At 41.8% G+C, this 23276-nt stretch overlaps 1 pseudogene; it reads left to right on the top strand.

Moving 5' to 3' along the window:
- The first annotated feature begins 21157 nt into the window (after window positions 1-21157).
- On the top strand, window positions 21158-22564 carry LOC123596913 (annotated as a pseudogene).
- Window positions 22565-23276: the final 712 nt, after the last annotated feature.

Genomic DNA, 23276 nt, shown 5'->3' with positions numbered 1-23276 from the left:
TGATCTGCAAGAATACTCTCCTCCTGTGTGTGCATTTTCCTGCCCGCTCCAAGTTGCAGTGACCAGCCGCCCCACTTCTGCTCCATGCATCAGCATTCTTGAGGCTGCCATTCTCAGTGCACGTCCTTCATATCTGAACTTTGCTGGAATGTGTGTGAGCATGTACACAAGCATACAAATAAACCCACAGGCAAGAGACCATTGATGCACACTTTTCCCCAGAGGAAAAGCTAACTTCCTTCTGAATCCCTACAACTGGCTTCCGTTGGCTTTACCTGTGAATGTTCTTGAATGGGGGCAGGCTTGTCACCATTCTTTTGTACATCTCAGGGGAAGTGAATGACCCCACCACCAGGTAAATATTCTACTGGAGGTTCCCAGTCGGTTTCAGCAGTAGAAGGACTCACGGCTCTTCCTTCTTATCCTTGTGGTAGATAGTTTTTCCTTGCCCCATTTGAAGTTTGTCAAAAATAAATTACCCAGCAAATTTTATTTCATTCCCATAGTTTCACCTCCCACTGCAATAAGGCCATAGATGCCTCCATGCTGACTGCACCCTCCAATCAGCCCAGCCAGAAGCAAACAAAACAAGGACATTTCTACCCAGTTTATTTGAAACACTATTTTAAACAGACTGCTCTGAGTCATCAGTGATGTCCTGTTTCTAAGACAAAGAATAATTGCTCTGACCTCATAGTTGCTCTTTTCAAGGACTCAGGTTTAAAGGTTATGAAGAGCTATTCAAACTCAATTATTTCTAGCTCCCCCTCACTTTGTGCCCTGCCTTTCAGTGCGTGCTGGTGTGCCCATTCATAGTCCTAGACCAGTTCGAATAATATGTGTCTTCCAGATTACAAAATGAAGATTCATTCATTCCTTTATGTACTCTTTCAACCAACACTTCTTGAGCATCTTGGCATGCCAGGCACATGCATTGGTGCTGAGGATTCAAGATATCCTGACGGATGTCTTCTGGAGGGGAACCCAAATACCAACAATTGGCTGTGGCTGTCTTAAAACAAATTGCCCATCTTTTGTGTTGTTTTCTCTACTTTCCTTCCTTTGTCTTTTCTGTACTTTTTTACTTTTCATTGCTTATCTCTCATTCTTCTTTCCCTTTTCTCTATTTTTTCCTCCTTTTTTTTTTAAATCCCACTATGGCACAGTATTTTCAAAAGGCCACCCTTGTCTTCTGTTTTGCCCACTTATTTCATAGTACCAGTATTTATCAGTGGTTGAGGGCAAACCACTGCTCTGACCAGATCAGGCTCATTTGGCAATTTTAGGCATCTGAGAGGAGGAAGAAAAGTGTGTGAACTATGGAATGGGTGAATAAACCTATTGGAAAAAGGGTAAGAGTTTTATGAATTGGAAAGAAAGACCATATTTCTGAACAAAGTGTCAATTTCTGGATTAGTCAGGATTGGCTGGCTTTTGTTGTAGTAATAAATAACCTCCAAACGTCAGCGGCTTAATCCAACACAAGTTTACTTCTTGCTGACGCTACATGTCCAACATGGGCCTGGGGAGGATGCAGTCCCTCCATGTCATTCAGGAATCCGGGATATTGGACTCTCTGTCATTTCAGCATGTACTTCCAAGATCACTTCTGAAGGGAAGGAGAGAGCTGGCGGGTCACCTACTGCTGAATGCTTCCGCCTGGCAGTGACCCACAGTTCTGCTCATGACAACCAGACGAATCAGATGGCCTATCCAACTGCAAACGAGCTGAGCCGTGCAGCCATATGTGCTTGGGAGGAGAGGGTGCCTGACTCTTTGTGACATTAGTAGTGTCCACCACAGCACTCAGAGTCAGCAAGTTTGAAATCAAGACTGTGGAAAATCCTGAATGTCTGGCTGCAGTGTTTGAAGGACAAATGTAGAACAAATAGCCTGTGTTCTGCAGCGACAGAGCTCCCTCCTAGCCCCTCTGATTGCTGTTTTACAAGTGCATGTCTCTGGCCACCTAAAAGCCTCACCACCTCAGGCAACCTCTTCCACAGATCCTTGTATGTAAAGGCAGCATTTTAAATAAATACCCATGTGTGTCCTTTTATCCAATAAAATGTCAGTCTTAAATTACTAAGATAATTCATCCCTAAGGTTGAAATATTCCTCTTAATTTACTTCTTTAATTAAGGGAGGTGTGGGGTTTGTGAGGCTTGGGCCATTAGGAAGCATAACTGTTTTGAGCCAAGACTGGGAGGCCACTCCTTGCCTCTGACAGCGTGATGGAGCGAGGCCGCCAGGAAGCCAGGGTGTCAAGGATGACAGGACAGCTCCATCTATTGTAGCCACCAACCTGAATACATAACAGAGTGCATCACCTCCCTCAGACACATTCTCTCAAAGTGAAATTAACTTTATGGGGTGCGCAATTGTAAAGTCTATTTGGATGGTTTTATGTAATGACCCAGGAGTTTTCAGACAAGTGACTTTTGGGCAGCTGTAAACTAGAGTTCGCCTGCACTCCTGGACTTCCTGGAACGTCAAAGATCAAAGTCCTAAGGGTCGTCCTTCTAAGAGTGGATGTGTACTCATGACTGATCCCTTGATGGAGCCCAGTCTAAAAGAGAGGAAAGGTGACAAATTCAGCCCGGCACAGTGGCAGAGAGCTGAGTCTCCAGATCTAGGCCAATTCTGGGTTTTCATCTTGGTTGCCCACTAGGAGCTTGTGTGACCTTGGGCAAGTTACATAACATCTCTAAACTCTAGTTACCCATAAAATGAGCTTGAAAATAATACTTGTCTCACAGGCTGGTTGAAAGAATTGAGTGAGGTGATGATACTTAACATAGTGGCTATCTCATGTTAAGTGGTCAGAGAATGTTAACTCTTAATAGTAGTCGTTACTACCGATACTTTTCAGGATAGCAAGCACATGTGGAGCTCAAGCAATATACTGTGCTGGACCCTGAAAGTTATACCTGAATGAATAGGTCAGAACCTCTGCTTTTAGGGATTAGCAAGTGTTTGTGTGTGTGTGTGTGTGTGTGTGTGTGTGTGTAAGGGAGAGAGAGAGAGGGTGGAGGGAGAAAATTGGGGGAAATGTAAGGGTAGAACAAAGAGAAGAAGCAGGAGAGGCATAAGACAAGATAACTAAAGTAAAAATAGACAGCATTTAATTGTGGGCTTACTCTCTCTTTACATAGATATATCTTTATATAACTGATCTCATTTAATGTTCACACAACCCTCTGGGTAGGCATTATTATTACCCTCATCTCACATTGGAAGAAAGGCAGCTTTAGAAAGATGAAGTCAGTTGCAGTGGGCAACATGTGGGGCTGCCTAGAGAAATGGAAGAAAGACCATGCTGTGTGGTCTGGTTTGACTGGAGCACAGGAGAGGAATGGCTAAGTGGAACAGGATCTACGTGGTGCTCCAGGGAAGCCCTGCTTGCCAGCACAGGTGGTCATTGCCCGCGTGGAGTCCAAGGTCATCTCTAATTTTGGCCACATGGTCGTTAGTGGAGTGCTGTTTGACCAAGAAACAGAAGACTGCCTGGAGGCGGTCCCCGCATCTTTGAGACACAGGAAGACTAAAACATATTCAGGATGTGCTTAAGCTCAGCCTCAAATCTTGGGGCAAACTCAAGACATGCCGGAAACAGCAACCAATAGCAGACCAGTCCCACATGGTCTGTAGGTCACTGGAGGCGAAAGCTTGTTGGTGATCCAAGGTTGACCACTAGATGGAGCCCTGCCAGGCATGGTGACCCTTAAGGACAGAACCCAAACCCACCTCCCCACCCCTCCTACCTCCCATTTGTCTTTCCAGCACTACAAGTCCAAGACCACCATTGATCCCAGTTCCTAACATTCCTCCATATGTTTTACCATGAGTTCAGACAGTATAAGGAAACTTGGAAGCTTCAAAACTCTTCTAGACTTTTGCCCCAGTAAACACTTCGGGAAGAAAAGTTATCTCCATGTAAAATCTCCATTAAAATAACCTTGTGGGCTTATCTGAAATTAGCACCTCCAGAATTCTTGTTGTGACTCGTGGTTTAGTTTACCTACTTGTGTCTTGATCTTACAATTGATATGCCCTTCTAATCAGATAAGAAAAGAGTTGAAGCATTTCTGGACTATAGACCAACCTCTAATGTTATTTGAAAATAGGAGTTGGGCTTAGGGGTTAGGTTTTTCCCTTTTTATTTGTGTATGATTTAGTGTTCATCCTGCACTAGACACTAAAATGCATTGTTTAATTATCTGAGCTCAACACACCATTTTATAATTCATTAGTCAGTTGCTCTTTGCAAAAGCTTATTTCTTATGAAACAAAAGTGGGAATCAGGCAACTGGACTATTTATCTCTCTTTAGGGGTTGGGGGTTAATATCTGATAGCTCATAACATCTTTATTATAATGCATTTATAATGATTTACTGGAATCATTCTATGGCTAAGTATCTAATGTCAAAGCTGGGATCTGGCATGAAATAAAATGCTGTATCCTTTGGTAGCTCTAGGGAGAAAAAGGCCTCAGCCAATATTTTCTGTGTAATTCTACAAACTGTAATAAGGGTAGGGGTAATTGCCTTAATGTCAATTAAGCTATTAATAATGCCCATCTTGTCATTCCTAAATATAGCAGTGTCTCAATCATACATTACTGTCCCCTGTTAAGACTACTCAGAAATGAGATCACAGCTTATGTGACTCAGGAAGTCTGTCTAGCAGTCAACCTTACTCCTTTACATAAAGGAAAGTTTGGAGATTGATTTACCTGTGTTTGATGAAAAATTTCTACTTAGACACGTATTGGTGTTTGTAAGCGAAAGGGTCGGCAGTCCTTGTAAGCAGGGGAAATCCAGCCTTAAAAACTGTTTCCGGTTCCTATTCTGCTTCTAGATGGCCAGAGCAAGGTGCCCCTAATCAGGACTAGCGTTCTGGGTTCCAGGTCCATGACTGATGGTCCAGACAGTCCCGGACAACCGTCCAGGCATTTTAGAGTTGGGGGCGTTCACTCTAGCTACAGGTGATGGTGTGCTGTGTGCATGTTATTTCCAGGCAATTTGGATGCACACAAGTTCCTCAAGGACAGACAGACAACAGACTGAGACACGCCACAGAGTAAAGGGGCCAATGGTCCATCAGCATTTCAGCAGCTGGGGTCAAGGAAAAGGCATATTTGGAACACGGAATAGGGGGTGAACTGTGGGATGTGGGTGAGCGGGGAGGATGTCACCAACTCTCCCAGATCAGCCCTAAATCAGAACCATTTATCTCACAGCTAAGAAACAGGACAAGACTCCTTCAGCTGGCACTTATATTTCTCCTGGGCTAAGATTTCTAAGCAGTCACTTCCTTCTGCCCCCCCTTGTTGGCCCTCTTGGTGAAGTGAACTTCTACTTGATGATATTTAGAGCTCATTAATTTGTCCCAAGGAAGCTTATTGTATGGCAGTTTAATGACAGAAACCTGTTTTAATGCAAATGGACATGTAATCCCACTAAGCCACTCTGAGGGTGTAAATTTAGAACAATTGCTAGGAACTGACACCAGAGTTTAATAAGATGGAGGGCCAGTTCCTAGATCCCCTACGCCCAGGGGACCCTGCTTGGACACCCAGCCCCAGCCGTGTTAGTGGAGCTGGCGGTTACCATGGCAATTTAAATGGGGGGAGGGAGGAGCTTGGGCGAGCCTTTCTCAGGTGGTGGGTATCAGAGCTCTGGAAGAGTAGACTGGGGTACACGGAGCGAGGAGGGTTCTGGGAGGGGAGGAAGTGAAGGGTGAGTGGGTGTCTTCTGCTCATTATTCCTCAGGGTATAAGGTTGGGGAAGGTGTCCAGGAGGCAGCTTTCTGTCCTGGTTTCTTCCAGGCAAATCCCCACAGAAAGAGCACACCATCTTTCCTGGGACCCAACTTCTCCAGGCGGGTGAAGGGGAAAGCCTGCCTCTGGGGTGGTGGTGGGAGGTGGAAAGGAGACCGAGGCGGGAATTGTTTGTGAATATTTGCTAGATTATAATGCTGTTGGGTACTACATCATTCTCCAGAGAGCCCTGAATAAGGTTATTATGGGTGAAGTCATTTTTGTAATAAAGTTGGCTGTAACTCTGGGTCATAAATCACAGGTTCTGGTACTAAAAAAATTACTAACCATGCCTCCGTTACCACATACTGTCCTCCTTTTAAATACTTTGATTTTACTACAAATCCTCCATTGACTGAGATGGGGGAAATACACACAATGAGCAAATGATTCCTTCCGTCCCCGGCAGCGGCCGGGCCGGCATCTGGGCCTCCCGGAATGATTTCCTGAGGTGTGATGTTATTTATGGCGTGCTTTCTCTATCAAAAAGGCAAACAGCATCCCGAGTGACCCCGGAGCATTTGCATCATTGCTTCTCTTGCTAATTGATTCATCCCCTGGCAGGGCCTGAGACACGGGCTGTTAGCTGGACACTCTCTCCCAGCTGCAGAGCCCATGGATTAAGAAGCAAAGATGTTAATAAAATTGTTAAATGTCAAAACTGCAAAACCCACACCCATCCCGAGTCTATCAGCTCTTCGGGAATGATTCCGTAAAATACCATCTCCTCCCCTTGTCCTCTCAGTCTAAACTTCACAACCTTTGTTAGGTAAGGAGATTAAGAACTATCATTAACAACACCGATTGTTTAATTTCTTTCATCACTTCTTCCTTTCACATAAGAGTCTGGCACAGAATGAAAAGGAATGTTATCATATGAAGTGCATTTCAGATGTAATAAAGCAGAAAGGAGAGGGTGGCCCCAGTGGCAGTTGTAAGAGGGACAAAGTGTGGATCTCTATAGCTCAGTGGCTGCAAAGCAGAAAATGAAGATTGTAAAAACGTCACATAAAGAAAAAATGCACAGTGGATTCGTTTTGCGATGCCCATAATTCAGTAATGCCTTTAAGTAGCTAGAAGAAATATAATAAATGTTTTTCCACAACATTGATCATACTGTATCAGAGGAAATATTAGTGTGCAGGGAGCCATGATTATACTGGTAGTAATTCTCGGTGCAGAAAACTAGTAGAAGATGGGACCCTTTATAGGCCGAACTTTTATTGGCTGCAGTTATTTACCTTTAAGAATACGCCTAATACATTGTCCTATGGCTAAATATTTTTGTGAAAATTCAAACCAGCACTATCAGTAAATCAGAAATCCTGCCACCATTTTATAGAATTTATATATATATTTTCCTGCAGACGCTCTGATATGTTCCAGAATACAAGACCAGCCAATTGACCGTGTAAAAATTCTGGAATGTCTGTAAAACAGATCCTTTTCTGTATTCTCAACCCGGATAGGAGCAGACAGGTTTATGGCATGTGATTCCACCCAAATGCCACCTGTATATATATAAAACATCTCTCTAAAGAAATTAAATGGATTATTAGATTATATACTGCAGTAAAACTATACCCAAAGCTGTAAGCAAGGAAAGGGTATGCATGTCATGTAACTATGTAACTGGTTTTTTGTTTTTTGTTTTTTTTTGTCCTGGAGAAAGCTTTGCAGGACGGGTTTTTTTTCTTTAGGGAGAAAAGAAGGGAACGGACTCCTCATGCCAGCCTCTTGCTCCTCGGACTGGCAAGAGCTGGTAATGCGGTGGCTGAAGCAACCTTGGTGCAGGAAGCCCGGGCATGTTAAGGGAAAGTTCTACCTTCGCTCTGGAGGGACCCCGGACTTCACTGTAGAAACCATCGAACTGGGCTTCCTGGGAGCACAAAATAAGAGCCGGCCCCACCAGTTTCTCTCAGAACTGCAAGGGGAGGTGACACCTGGGCACGCTAATTCTCCCTATGTCCCCCCACGAAGCCCTGCTGTGAAAGTTTCTGGTTGAAGCAACAGGGCAGAGGAATCTCCAGGTGAAGATACTGGGAGAGTAGTGGTGGGAGCACGGCATTCTTTCTCTTCAGAATGTGGATAGGCCAGCATGCAGTTCAAAGGCCTTGGAAAAGCAAACAAACCTGGCTTAAGGCTGTAGATTTACCTGCTCTGTTTCAATGCACATCTCCCCTAACTCTCTCTGACACAAATGGGAATCATTTCCCAGACTTTCCTTGCAGAGACCATCCCCATGTCTTTGTCCTAGCGCTCTTTGCTTCGTGCAAATCACGGGTTTCACGCACACATGCTCCTTCGATGCAACAGTTTCTATGATGTTCCACCAAACAATGGGAGTGTATTAGCTAAAGGGCAATTGGCACGTTTTATGGAGTTATGTCTTGATTTTTTTTCGCTGGAGTTGGGTAGATATTTTGTCTGTTTTGTTTGATTTTTTTCCCCTTCCTCTAACAAGGAAGAAGTGAAAGAGGGCACTTTCAAGTTCTTCCCATCTTGACTTTAAAGAGGCAGGCAGTTGAAGAGAAAAACCCCAACATAAGAGAGTCTAAGATGGAGAAACAGCTTGCCACAAGATGACGGTTTCTCTGAAGGAGTGCCGCCTGGCAAGTTGGTAAGCAGTCACCTGATGTGCTCAGCATTGCTGTGGATGTAAATAATGTACAGGCTGAGGTGACCTAACAGGCTTCTGTCGAGTTCTTGCCCAGTATGGCAGAGGGGGTGCTTCATAAGCGGCATTGTTCTAGGTACTTCTAAGCAGCAGTGGCTCTTCTGGGATATTTTTAAATGAAAATTATTATTATTATTATTATTATTATTATTATTACTAATAGTCTTAGCTGCCTGCCAATTGACAGAATGCAATTTAAAATGAAAAAAATTTTGAGGCTAACAGCTCTTTGAATTCCCTCTTTAGATATTTTATCACATTAATGCACCCATTACCAAAACTTATTAAAGATCAAAGGGTAGTCCTGTTCTTTCTTCCCTCTTCTTCCTTCCTCTCTTTCTTCTTTGTCTTCCTTCCTTTCTCTCCATTCTTCCTGCTTCTCTCCGTCTTCCCTCCTTCCCTCCCTCCCTCCATCCTGCCCTTCCTTCCTTCCTTCCTTCCTTCCTTCCTTCCTTCCTTTTCCCCTTCTCTCCTTTATTTTCCTTTCCTTTTCTCCTCTTTCCTCTCCTTCTTTCTCTTCTTCAATGACGTGGAAAAAATCGTAATGAATTTCTTAGGGCAATTCTACAACAATGAAATTATTCAGGGTCACACATGCCTTCCCTGGAGTGTTTAACAATGGAGTCAAGCACAGCGTCCATTTTTGCTGGGTGTGCAGAATACGCAAAGTCTCATTTATCCTTGAAAAAATATTTAAGTGTGTTTAGGAGGGTCAGAGAGAGGCTTGGAGAGTAGACCTGCTATAATTTTAGTAAAATTAAAAAGGCAGCAAAATAATAATGAAACAACCGACTTGGGAAACTACTTAGTAAATAAACAGTAAATTTAGCTTCACTGGAAATCTAGCCTGCATTATGGACTTACACCGTGACCAGAAAAAGACTGTAACAACATTTGACAATACAAAACATTTGATTATAATATGAAACATTTTATATTCTAAAATGAGACACACTTGTAATTATCTCTACAACCGCTGGATGTCACTGTTGCATACGTTTGGCTGTAAAAACTTTCCACTTAGGCAATCTGAAACGGATATTTTAAGGGCTGTTATGTTACCTCCTTGGCACTCTACAGTTTGATTGAGCACATGCTACCATGCTAAGACAACTCTCTTCTCCATTCAGTGCAGTCAGCCCAATTCTCAATTATGGCACTCTCCTGGGAATTCTTCTAATTTACACAGGATGAAATTCCCCAAACACAATTATCTTCTTCACTATACTTAAAAGGAATATGGTACTTTTATAATAGTTCCCAACATTGTATATTAATTATAACTAACACATTCTGGATACCAAATGGAGTGAAGTGAAAACATAACCATAAAATACCCTGGATTTATAAAGTGTCTTTTTTTTCCCCCCCTCAAAGAGCTTATAACAGTTTCATATCTATTTGCTCATCTGTCTTCCCAACATCCCTAGGGGGTTACCTGCTTTAATGCTTTTATGAGTCAAAGTTGACCTGTGAAATAAATTGAATGAAGTAATTATTTACACTGGCATCCCAGGAGTAAAGCAAAAGCAAACATTGGAAATGTGTTCCAGACAGCGAATTCTAGTTTGCAAAAGTAACTCACTAAAATTTTGGTGTTCTGGGTTTTTTTTTTTGTTTTTTTTTTGTCAATTACTTTTATAATTCCTTAATTCATGGGCCCTTTAATTCTTCTTTTAAAAAGTTGTTTTAAAAAATCTGAGCCATCTAGTGTAGCTGACGTTATACAGAAATTAGATCTAGAGACTTTTCCAAACCTGAAAAAAAGCCTGGCTCAGGAGAAGTGCTAGACTAGGCTAGACCGATGGGGGCAGGGCTGAGGGGGGTGGGGGCGACAGATGAACCAATTGGAACAGTCCTTAGCTTTCTCTCTGGTTAGAAATGATCATGAACTTCAATTTTGCCATCTTGTTTCATCTTTTTCTTTTTCTTAAAACCTTGGAGTTGTCTCTAACTTCCTCTTCTGCCTTTGCACTGCAGCAGCCAGAGCTGTTCTTGGAGGACCATCGGTCTAGATCGTGTATGGGGGTTGGGGGTACTCTATGTTTTAGGGAACGAGCAGAGAGCTGTGTGCCTGCCATCAACGGATGCTTTGATCCAAAATTTGAGTCATTGTTTCCACATTTAGGGGCTGGAATGAACATCAAAGAAGTGGGTGTACGGAATTTACTGAATGCCAAAGAAGTACAATAACATACAGAGGATATAAGCAAGTCCCAGTGGCAAAATTTGCTGCCAATTCTTGCACATAATAGAGGCCCTAAAATGACAGTCTATCTTTGACAAATGCATAATGATATCAGTGCCAAGGGAAGGAACTAGCATGCTGCAAGGTGAATAAAAGAGTTGGGAACAATTCAGTGGACTTACACATTTCCTTAGTGTGTTTTCACACAACAAGGAAAAGCAGATGACACAAACGCATTAGGTAATCATTGGACTGGGCTGCACACTCACCAGCAGTTTCAAACCGACCTGGCTCTTCTGGGATCCAGCTCTAAAGATGAAAATAAAATGTGATTAGAAATCATTCATCTTCTGGAGGGGGGAAAAAAAAGGAACAAGAAAGTGAAAATAGCTTTCTTGTTCTGTCTTGGATAGTTCCAGTTTTAAAGCCCATATGTTGTTTGCTATAACTTCGCCTCCCAGGGCCAATGCATTCCAAACGCTTCAGCTAGTGCTCTGCACCGAGTAGTCTCGGAAGTTAGGGCTCATTTGTATCCACAGTCTTTGTTCAAATATGGATTAATTTTGGTTAATTTCAGTAGGTGCACATAAAGTAAAATGCACAGAACTGAAACCCCTGAAATCAGGCCATTGCGTGATCATCTAAAAACCTACTTTTCAAGCTCTTTTAAGTTTTATTTTTGAAATAAAAACAATAAAATGACTGTAAAAAGTTTCCAAAAGCGTTGACATTATGAGCAATTGCTAACCAAGGCTATTCCCAGAATGATAGTGCAAATTTGGATATAATTCTGGAAAAGCTAACTGCCCTGCAGTGCCAGCTATAAATATTTCATTCAGGAGGTGATTTGAGAAGGGTCCTGCAGCATGTGGCTCTTGCCTCCAGGGCCACGTATCTTTGCAGATGCATATTGTGTTGCTGACACCAGGGCTGGCATTGGAGGGCAAAGGCAGACTTTTGCCCTTAAGCTGTAATCCCTTGACTAATATGAAGATGAGTGTGTGAGACCTTCTGTAGGCTGCTTTAAACAGCCAGGCCGCGTGTGGATGTTAGAGAAAGAAGTCTCAAAATGTCACAGTACGTGGCAAGTGCCGGCAGGGCTCATGAGCACAGTCCGGTAATGAATCGAGCGTGGGCAAGGCCAGGTGTGTGTGTTTATTTGAGACCCTCCTTGGTCGAGCAAGAGATGGTGCCAGTTGCAAACAGAACCAACATTTCTGTCCTTTGTGTTAAGCAGTCAGAGCACATTTGCTCATACACACCCAAACCATTTCCAACACAGCTCCCACAGGTCCTTGGTGCTTTTTACAAAATTTCTTCCAGTGGCCTTGCACTACCTAGCAAAGGAGCGCATGGAAGCATCCTGCTCTGTTTATTGTGCATATTAAGTAATTGCAATGATATTCACTGTTTCAGACTCCATAATGAAATAAATGGGTGCCCAGCAATATTAGAAAATGGACAAACAAGTATTCAACCGGCCGGATGAACCATGGCTTTCTGGCATTAAAAGTGTAATATTTATGAGTTAATTTAATCATAGAAGAAACTATTGAGTAGGTGACTGAGTAAAATGATGACTGTGTATTATGCTTTTGCCACGCAGCTGGATAAACATATTCAACGGCAGACCTTGGCAAGAACTGCAAAGATGCTCTTGACAATGGCATGAATAAATATTAGGTGCTGCCTCACATTCACTGCATTTGAGATCTTGAGCAAAGCCAGATGAGTTTTAGCAGGGAAATGTAGAAGAAGCCACACATGCACGCTGGGATTATGTAAACATTGGAGTCCTTCTCTGCTGCATGGGAATGGCTCTAACATTCATTTTCGTCTACATCACTGACAGATTTTTTTTTTCTTATTATCTTTGCAGTTCTACAAGTGTACTTTAGCATTAAGACCCAGCTTTGGGGAAGCTTATGGCAGATTTTTCAACAACATACACGTGGGGAGAAAATACTTTGCCTAGGTTACCCAGAGCTGACCAAAAAAGATTTTCTTTTGTAGTGACCCAACTCAACCTATATAGAACAGTAAATTGGAAAAATTCCTTTAGATTCCTTCTTGAGTTTCTTTAGAATATATGGCTTCTGATTCCAAGAAGGACCATATTTTGAAAAGATTTTGAAGAGAGGAGATCGGTAACATTAACAGTCAGTTGAAGAAGCATTTACATCCGGTGCAAAAAGAACCAGTGTGTAAGAGAGTGTTATGGAAATATGTCATTGTGAGTTTTTCCCTGTACAATTGTCATTTTACCAATAAAGGAAAGATCTTTTTCCCCAGATTTATTGAGATATAATTGATATATAACATTGTATAGGTTTAAGGGCATATGACATATCTGTTTGAGATATTTATACTGGGAAATCACTACCATCGTGGCATCAGTGAACGCCTCTATCACTTCACGCGATTGCCATTTCTTTTTTTGTGGCAACAGCCTGTAAGGTCTACTCTCTAGCTTTCAGGTATATAATACGGTGTGGTTAACTATAATCACCAGGCTGAACATTAGATCCGTCCAAGCTTAGTCATCTTATAACTGCAAGTTTGTACCCTTTGACCAACATCTTTCCATTCCCCATGCACCAGCCCCTGGTAACTACCATTCTACTCCCTGTGTCTGTAAGTTTGACTTTTTTTTTTTTTTTTTTAAGATTCTGCATTTGAGGGGTACCATGCAGGATTTGTCTTTCTCTGTTTGATGTATCTCACTGAGCATAATGCCTTCAAGGTGCATCCATGTTTTTTGCAAAGGCAGGATTTCCTTCTTTCTCTTAGCTGAATGGTATTCCATTGTGTACAGTATATACATATACCGCATCTTTATCCATTCATCCTTTGATGGACACTTGGAGTGTTTCCATGAGTTGGCTATAGTAAATAACGCTGCAGTGAACATGGGAGTGCAGGTATCTCTTTGAGACCCTATTTTCATTTCCTTTGAATATATACCCTGAAGGGGGATTGCTGATCATATGCAGTTCTATTTTTAATTTTTTAAGAAACCTCTATATTGTTTTCCATAGTGGCTGTATTCATTTACATTCCCACCAACAGTGCACAGAGGTTCCCTTTTTTCCACATTCTCACCAACACTTGTTATTTCTTGTCTTTTTGATGATTGCCACCTAAAGGTGAGAGGTGATATCTCCTTGTAGTTTTGATTTGTATTTTCCTGATGATTAGTGCTATTGAGCGTCTTTTCCTGTACCTGTTGGCTATTTGTATATCCTCTTTGGAAAATATCTATTCAGTTACTTTGCCCATTTGAAATTGGATTTTTGTTTTGTTTTGTTTTGTTTTGCTATTGAATTGCATGAGTTCTTTATGTATTTTGGATTTTAATCACTTACCAGATATATGATTTGCAAATATTTTCTCCCATTTCATAAGTTGCCTTCTTATTTTGTTGGTTGTTTCTCTTTCTGTGCAGAAACATTTTAGTTTAATGAGTCCCACTATTAATTTTTGCATTTGTTGCTTATACTTTTGGTGTCATATCCAAAAAATTATTGCCACGACCAGTGTCAAGGAGATTTCCCCCATGCTTTCCTCTAGGAATTTTATGGTTTCCATTCTTCTGTTTAAGTCCTTAACTCATTGTGAGTTAATCTTTGTGTATGGTATAAGATAGGGGCCCAATTTCATTCTGTTGCATGCGATTATCTTAGTTTTCCCAGCACCACTTATTAAAGAGACTATCTTTCTGTATTGAGTATTGTTGGCTCCCTTGTCAAATATTAGTCAACTCTATATGCAAGGGGTTATTTCTGACTCTCTATTCTATTCCATTGGTCTATGTGTCTGTTTTCATGCAAGCACCATACTGTTTTGATTCCTATAGTTTTGTAATCTTGTTTGAAATCAGGAAGGGTGATGCCTTCAGCTTTGTTCTTCATTCTCAACATTACTTTGGCTATTCAGGATCTTTTATGGTTCCACATGAACTTTAGGATTTTTTTTTTATTTCTTGAAAAATGCCAATAGAATTTTGATGGGTTTGCATTGGATTTATAGATGGCTCTGGGTAGTATGAACTTTGTCTCTTACAGGCAGCATATAGTTTGGTGTTTTGTTTTTTTTTTTTTTTAATCCACCTAGAAACTCTATGCCTTTTGATTGGAAAATTTAATCCATTTATGTTAGAGTACTTACTGATAGGTAAGGACTTACTATTGCTATCTTATTGTTTTCTGGCTGCTTTGTAGTCCCACTATTCCTTTCTACCCCTCTTGCTGCCTTTCCTTGTGAACTGATGGCTTTCCACAGCAGACTGCTTTGATTCCCTTCTCTTTATCTTTTGTGAATGTACGAGGTTTTTGCTTTCTGGTTATCTTGAGGCTTACATAAAACATCTTATAGATGTAACGGTCTATTTTATATTAACAACCAAATTTGGGTTACATACAAAAACTACCCTTTTACTCCTCCCTTTTATGTTTCTGATATCACAACTTACCTCTTTTAATATTGTGTATTCATTGCCAAATTATTGTAGCTATAGTTATTTTTAACACTCTTGTCCTTTAAGACAATTTCTTACTAAGGTCTTTGCTTTTGATTTTCTGGAGCACACACACTGTCTCTAGAACAACAATAGAAGAACTTCGGTCTCTGGGCCATGTTGTTTGTGCCACAGACTTCAGCTTAAACCTGTGAATGCCCTTCACATTCCTTTTACTGTCCTTTTATTGTTTGAGTTGACGTAGCATTAAAATATGAGAACAGAATGCATCCAAGAGGTTAACAGAGCCGACGGGAAAAACACCTATGTAGGTGTGGGTATTCTGGATTCTAGTCTTAGTTGGTGTGTAACCCTGGGCAAGTCACTTTGCCTCTCTGTACCTCAGTTTTCAATCCATAAAATTATAGGAGCACCTGGGTGGCTCAGACAGTTAAGCATCCAACTTCAGCTCAGGTCATGGTCTCACAGTTCCTGAGTTCAAGCCCCGCATCGGGCTCTGTGCTGACAGCTCAGAGCCTGGAGCCTGCTTCGGATTCTGTCTCCCTCTCTCTCTGCCCCTCCCCGGCTTGCAATCTGTCTGTCTCTCTCTCTCTCTCAAAAATAAATACACATCAATCCATAAAATTGTAGGAATATTTTTTTCCCAGCTTTGAGTGTGATTAAGTAGATCATCTAAAGCATTACTTGTTTTTGTTATTAAACCACAATGCATTTGGTTGAAACTGTCCTGTTCCAGAAAAGATCTCAGTTGCACTCAGAGAAGTTAAACCGCAAATTTCAGACTACCATGGCTACAACTTATCCTTCCCAATATAACCAAGTGAAATATGGTGACCGTCAAGCTTAATTTTTCCTTATTTTCTTTTGAAGAAACTTCTAAAAAATCTTATTTTTAAAAGGAAATCCAGGGACACCTGGGTGGCTCAGTCAGTTAAGCATCTGACTTTGGCACAGGTCATGATCTAACAGTTCATGAGTTCGAGCCCCGTGTCGGTTGAGGTGGAGCCCCACTTTGGGTGAGGTGGAACCCTGCTTCTCTCTCTCTCCCTCTCTTTCTCTGCTCCTTGTGGGATTCTCTCTCTCTCCTCTCTCTCTGCCCCTCCCTCACTTGTGTCTTCTAAATAAATAAATAAATAAATAAATAAATAAATAAATAAATGGATTCCAGCTCATCTCCCAACTACTTTGTCTTCCTGGTGACATTCTTAATTGGACTCATTCCACTTTGACATGCATTTAACAAATAAGTGACCAGAGTGCTTGACCCATGCAGTGTAGCTAGAAGTAGCAAGAGGGGGGTTTGGAGGTAAAATTGCCAAAAGTTGGTGATGGGTTGGGTTTGGGAAAGTGAGAGAGAATGAAGTATCAAAGATAACTCCCAGACTTATACAGAAGTTGAGAGAAGAAACATTTATAGGAATAATAAAGAATTCAGTTTTGGATATATTAAATCCAGGGAAAGATCATAAGCGCAGCTATGATGGTGAAAGAGCACTGAGCTTAAGAGTTTATTTATTATTTCATTTTATTTTTTTAAAGTAGGCTCCACACCCAACATGGGGCTTGAACACACGACCCCAAGATCAAAAGTCACATGTTCTACAGATTGAGCCAACCAGGCACCCAAAAGAATACTGAGCAGAACTTCGATTAAGGTGCTGGCTCTGCTCCAATATGTATGACTGTGGGAACAAAGACTTATTCTTCCTGAGTTTTGGTGTCCTTATCTTTAAAATGGAGATATTGGGGCGCCTGGGTGGCGCAGTCGGTTAAGCGTCCGACTTCAGCCAGGTCACGATCTCGCCGTCCGTGAGTTCGAGCCCCGCGTCGGGCTCTGGGCTGATGGCTCAGAGCCTGGAGCCTGTTTCCGATTCTGTGTCTCCCTCTCTCTCTGCCCCTCCCCCGTTCATGCTCTGTCTCTCTCTGTTCCAAAAATAAATAAACGTTGAAAAAAAAATTAAAAATAAATAAATAAATAAAATGGAGATATTAATATCCTTGTCATCTCTTGTTGGGAAGGTAAAAATGACAAGTAATCTTAAGTAATCTTTACACTCAGTGTGGGGCTTGAACTCATGACCCAAGATTAAGAGTTGCACATTCCAGTGACTGACGCAGCCAGACACCCCAACAAGTTTTTGAAGGCACTTTATATGGAATCATCCTACTTCTTATTACTACAGAGACATAAGAAATAACACAAAAAAATACATTGGGACTTTTTGTCCTGGAAACATCCCCACTAAGTAACAGATATCCTTCTCTTCTTGTCTTTTCACTAATTCACCTTGTGTCTTTCACCTAGTTGCCTGGGAGGCTCTCTCTTTCTCTTCTCTATCTTCAGGAGGACGCCTACACCCATGACCTCATCTTGAAGGGCACAGAGAGTTAATGTGGAGAAGAATCTCTTGAGATTCATGGTTCATTAGGGGCAGGAATCATGGCTTTGGAATGTTATGGGATTCCAATGAATATTAATTGATTGGGCTTTAGCATTACCATTTTCCCACTAGGTTTTAAATTGGTGGGAAGAAGGAGAGATTTTAGTCAGTTGGGAGAAAACATCTCCATGTATGTTCATGTTGGTTTGGGAACATCCATTAACCCCACAAAGTCAAGCCTCAGCTCATGCCCAGAACCCAAGGAGGGATAAGGGCCATGGAAACATGAGGGAGGAGCTAATTTTTCCTCTACTTATGTTTCACCAGGGTGAACTCCTTGATCCCTCCCTACAAAGATGGACTGAAAACCTGTGTGTGATGAACATATTCTGACCACTCCAAACCCAAGCAGGGAATCTCGCTGCCCATAGCAGTGGGGTAACCCTGGATGTAGCAGAGATTCCAGGAGAGGGCAGATGTAAGAGGCAAAGAAGGCTCATTCTCAAAGGGCAGATAGATTCTGCTTGTGAAATATGGGCTTCATAAAATGTGAACATTTATTAAACCTCAACATTGGGGCAAAGAGTACGGAAATATCTGAACTGTGCCTCAGTCTCATAACCTTTCTGGGTGGGTGGGGAGAACTAGTAAATGAAAGACTGGGTACTAGATAATGTCTCTGTGCTGGGAAGCAAGTTTTGCTGTGTTGTTGTCTTTGCCTCTTACGTGTATTTTTTGAATCTCTGTTTCCTGCCTGAGAATTTCCAAGTGCAACAACAAAAAAGTGAAAACATAGCTCAAACTATCCCCCTGCTTTCCAAGATTGGTTGCTATTTCTGCATTAACATTTTTTTCCAGCTGAGCTCTATGATGAGTATCTGAACACAAACTTCCTATTTATTGGAGTTATTACTGGATATTATTGTTCTATTCTTTGATTAGTGTCTCTAGCATATTTGTCATGATGTCTTAACATATTGAAATAAGGGGTCAGTCATTAGCAAATTTTCAGGGCTGTGTAAGGAATCACTGTAAACAGACGCGACGCTACGCTTCCCAGTGTATGCGTGTCGACATGCATATACGTCACTCCAAAGAGAGGCACCACTCGTCATTTGGTATATGTAAGGTATTTAGGACGGTAGCAGCATCATGGTTAAGTCCTATATAAGTCTTGGCCACTGCTGCTTCTATTGCTACCATTACTACACTCTTACTCTTGGAAAGGCTAAGTGTTATCCTGCGACCAGGGGTCAGTTGGACTGGTTTCATGAGATCTACCAACCCCTGGTGTGGACCTAACCCATGTCCAGATTTGACTTTTGCTTCTCATCTATGAGTGGCCCTTTGGCCCTTCAGAAGACCATCTTTCTAGGTCCACATTTTTGCCATTGGCTGCCTCTTGGGAACTGTCAGAGGGTCACAGGGAAGCTTTGGGATGTAGCGTGCATGGGGGCCATCACTTTAAGGCAGTGCTTCTCAAATTATGTATGGTGAAAGGTAAGTGTTGTTGTTGTTGTTGTTTTTAAATTTCCAATCTGCCACAGCCTGATATTTTTTAAGGTGCAATAAAAATAAGTTAAAATGGAATATAAAACCAATACACACAAAATTCAAGTCCCATTTTTTATTAGATTCAACAGACGTAACCTCCTCCTGCCAAATGTCTCTCCACATTTGAAATGCTTCCTCTCGATGCTGTGTTTGTCTCATCTCTGAACAGTAACCAAGATTACAATAGCTGGCCTCGTTTTGAACAGCAATACCTTAAAGGACAGTGAGGAACCCCAAAGGCCTGTCATTTTGTGGAGGTCAGAGGCCTCTCACCACAGTCGAGGACGCTGGTGATCACCAGGCCTCAGGCCTCAGCTTCCCCGGTGTGAAGCTGGTGTGCAGAAGGTGCCTGAGAGGCCATGAAGGAAAACTGTGTTCTCCTGGGTGCTGGCCATTCTCTCAGCTGGGAATTTATGCACAGTGAAGCAGTAGGCTGTTGAGTGCAGATGCACAGGTGTGGAAACAGTTTGTGATAGGCAGGTTTATGGCATATAAACACATTGTATGATATACTGTAATCAACTATATAAACAACTTTAAAATTGTCTCTACTTCATATTTCCAGCATTTGGTTTTGTTAATCATATGTCTTCCTGACAGCAATTAAATAACCTTGAGAGAAAACGTGCACCTGCTGTCTCCCCTGGGGAAGCTACATCTCTTTTGTGAATGACATAAGTTCTCTATAAAGCATAACTGAAGATCGAATTGAATTTGGAGATATGTCTCCTTTCTCTCTTGTTTTATCTCTAGTTGAGTTGGAGGGCATGGTTTAACAGAGCTGATCTTTTTCTGGATCCCTATTCTAAGATTCTACTTAAACCAAAGCATTTCATTGAGGGGCTAATTGGAGACAAGATCTAAATGAGGTTGAGGTGGGTATGGCAGAGAGGAGGTCCCATGGTCGCCTCCTTGGCCTTCACTCCCAACCTCTCTTCCTCAAGGCTCCCGGTTCTTCTGGATTTCCTTCTATGAACACTATACTGGTCCTGTTTTCCTTCAAACAAAACAACATAACAAAGCATTTGTTTTGCTTGGGTCAGGTTCCACACAGGGTCCATTCATTAGGATTGTTGAATTAAGTATCTCCTAATTGAGGGCTGCCTGGGTGGCTCAGTTGCTTAAGCATCTGACTCTTGACTTTGGTCAGAAGATTGAGCCCTGTGTAAGGTTTTGTGCTGCATGTGCAACCTGCTTAAAATTCTCCCCCTCCCTCCCCAACTCGTGTGCACTCTCTGTCTCGCTCTTACAAAATTTTTTTATTTTACCCTCTTGTGCTGCTGGTGGGAATGCAAACTGGTGTACCCACTCTGGAGAACAGTATGAAGGTTCCTCAAAAAACTAAAAATAGAACAGCCTGAAATCCAGTAATTGCACTGTTACTATTTACCCAAAGGATGCAAAAGTAGAGATTCATAGGGGTACAGGCACCCCAATGTTTATAGCAACATTGTCAATAATAGCCCAACTATGGAGAGAACCCAAATGTCCAATGACTAATTAAGAGATAAACAAATTGCGAGACACACACACACACACAGACACACACACACACACACACACACACACACACACACACACAGTGGAATATTACTCAGCCATCAAAAAGAACAAAATCTTGCCATTTACAATGACGTGGATGGTGCTAGAGTGTATTATGCTAAGCGAAATAAGTTGGTCACAGAAAGACAAGTACCCTATAACTTCACTCTTATGTGGAATTTAAGAAACAAAACAGATGAACATATAGGAAAATGGGGAGAGATGAGAGGGAACAAACCACAAGAGACTCTTAATGATAGAAAACAAAGTGAAGGTTTCTGGAGGGGAGGCAAGTGGGGGGATGGGCTAGATAGTTGAAGGGCATTAAGGGGGACACTTGTTAATGATGAGCACTGGGTGTTGCATGTAAGTGACAAATCACTGAATTCTACTTCTGAAACCAATGTTGCACTGTATGTTAACTAAAATTTAAATTGAAAAAGAAAGAAAAAAGAAAAGAAAATTTAAAAAAGTCTCTCTGAGTTTTTTGACAGGTATCAGGGCTCCGGGGAGGAGGTCATGGGCCAGGTGGGCACTGACTGGGAGCTCAGTGCAGCCGCGCTGCTGTGCCCTGAACTGGCTGAATCTTGACTCTAGATTTGTTCTGCGAAGCAAAGTTCAGGGAGTTAGTACCCTGGGGGTGTGTTCTCGAAGCTGGCCTGGAGCAACAAGTGGTCCTGGTGGCACCAGATGGGGGAGCAGTAGCCCCAGTACCAGCGCCTCAGGACAGACAACTACCAGCCCAGCTGTAGCCACGTGGACTTCCATTCCCCGCACACCTCTTCCACCCTGATGAGTGGGCTGACTTCTCCAAGCCATGTGGCCAGTAGGAAGTCCTGACCATGCAGCATCACAAAGGTTTCACAAACTGGCCAAGTCCTGTGTCTTGCAGCTGGAGCTCCCGGGATCTGGAACCCCATCCCCATCGTATTCTGCTGAGTTGATGAATTGGGAACAGATGTCCAGAAGAGGAACCGTGGAGTCTTTCACTCACTCTCAGAATGGTTCCATCCCTTCTATCTATTTTGTAAGAAAAATGGCTTCAGAACACAGCATTTTGTCAGTGTGAAAAAGATGCCAGAGCTATTTGACCTTATTTTTAACCTGTTGGTCTGATGGAGAATGAGAATACCCTAATACTTATTGCAACTCTACAAATTTTCTTTCTTGGCTCTTCGATGATAGCCCTGTCAAGGATGAAGGTAAATGATCCATGCGGTTGGAAATGCTCCAGTTACCATGGATGTTACTACAACTGTCAGGACAAATTCAAGCCAGGAAGGTTACTAGATCACAAATGGGAGATGTGCACCACCATCCACAAGGCATCCTGGAATTATCATCGTGACGGGGCTATGTCTTTATATTACAAGTGAATTGGAAACCATTTCAGCACTGGTTTAGACAGTAGGTTTGGGAAGCAACTATCTTCTCAATGATGAACCAACTAAAGGTGGACTGATCGTTCCAATCTTCCAAGAAAGGCTTCTTGCTGCAATATTCACTTATCAGCCATCAAAGGGGAGGCTATTTATGCAACTAAACCCTGGAGGGCGCAATCAGAAAAGAACACAGTATACCTCAAAAGGATCATCTATTTATGCCATTTTACTGCACTGGTCAAAAAATGGAGTCTGAAAGCTTCAATCCCTCAAGTAATCAAGATAGATTACAAAGTTAAGGGTGTTGGGAATCCAAGAAGATCTGGAGTGGTCCACAGATCTGTATAAAGTTTTCCTCATTTTTCTGACCTCACCATCTGCTCTCCCTGTTGAGTCTGAAGCTGATTATTGGAGTTCAAGAGGCAAGGGACACTGCCTGCTGTTTGCTGCTTTGATTTTCCTTGTATAGCACCATAATTGTAATAAACTAACTTTTCTTCCCTCTCCAGAGATGGCTTTTCCAACACACTGTAATCAAAGGAACTGAGAGCATTAGATTGATGTCTCAATGGACCAAGTATCTGAGCTCCTCACTCTGGGTGGCAAAAGAAAGGACTGAACAATTAAGCTCTGAGTTTATCCATTCCTACTTCTGGAAATTATCTGAATGGAAACTGCTCTCTATTTTCTTGCTTACTTGATGACTTTAGTTAAAGAATAAGCCAAGTCACCCTGTTGCCTATGAGAGGGGACAGAAAGCGTTTGGAAAGCTCCACCATACGCTATTTATTTAGCATCAACTGTCACCAAACTCTTTCCCCTCATCCCAAGTGTGGAAGAGCCTGGAGGGGAAGGAAAAGGCTTCTAGGCTGCTTATGTTCGATCTTTAGAAGTTTCTAAAGAAAACTAGTAGCTCTGAATTTCAGTCTGTTTACAGGGATACTATTTTAAAAACTGGATGTGATTCTTTCCTGCCCTTTAACATATGATCAAATAAATACATTTGTATGTCAAAAATTTATATATTTCCCTATCATCTCTTCTCTTTTTTTTCCCTTGCAGTTTTTGTTGTTGTTGAAGAAATTGGCTGTTTGTCTTGGAGTTTCCAACAGTTTGGATTTTGTTGACTGTGTCCCTATTTATTGTGTTATTCTGTCATTGTAAGCTCTAAATTGGCAGTTAGATCTAGAGGCTTGATAAAATTCAGATTCAATTATTTTGTCAAGAATATTTCATATGCAGTGTTTTGTACTTCA

The sequence above is a fragment of the Leopardus geoffroyi genome, chromosome C1 (assembly GCF_018350155.1).
Source record: "Leopardus geoffroyi isolate Oge1 chromosome C1, O.geoffroyi_Oge1_pat1.0, whole genome shotgun sequence".
Lineage (NCBI taxonomy): Eukaryota > Metazoa > Chordata > Mammalia > Carnivora > Felidae > Leopardus > Leopardus geoffroyi.
Note: the sequence above shows the minus strand (reverse complement) of the source record. Positions and strands in the feature narration are given on the sequence as shown.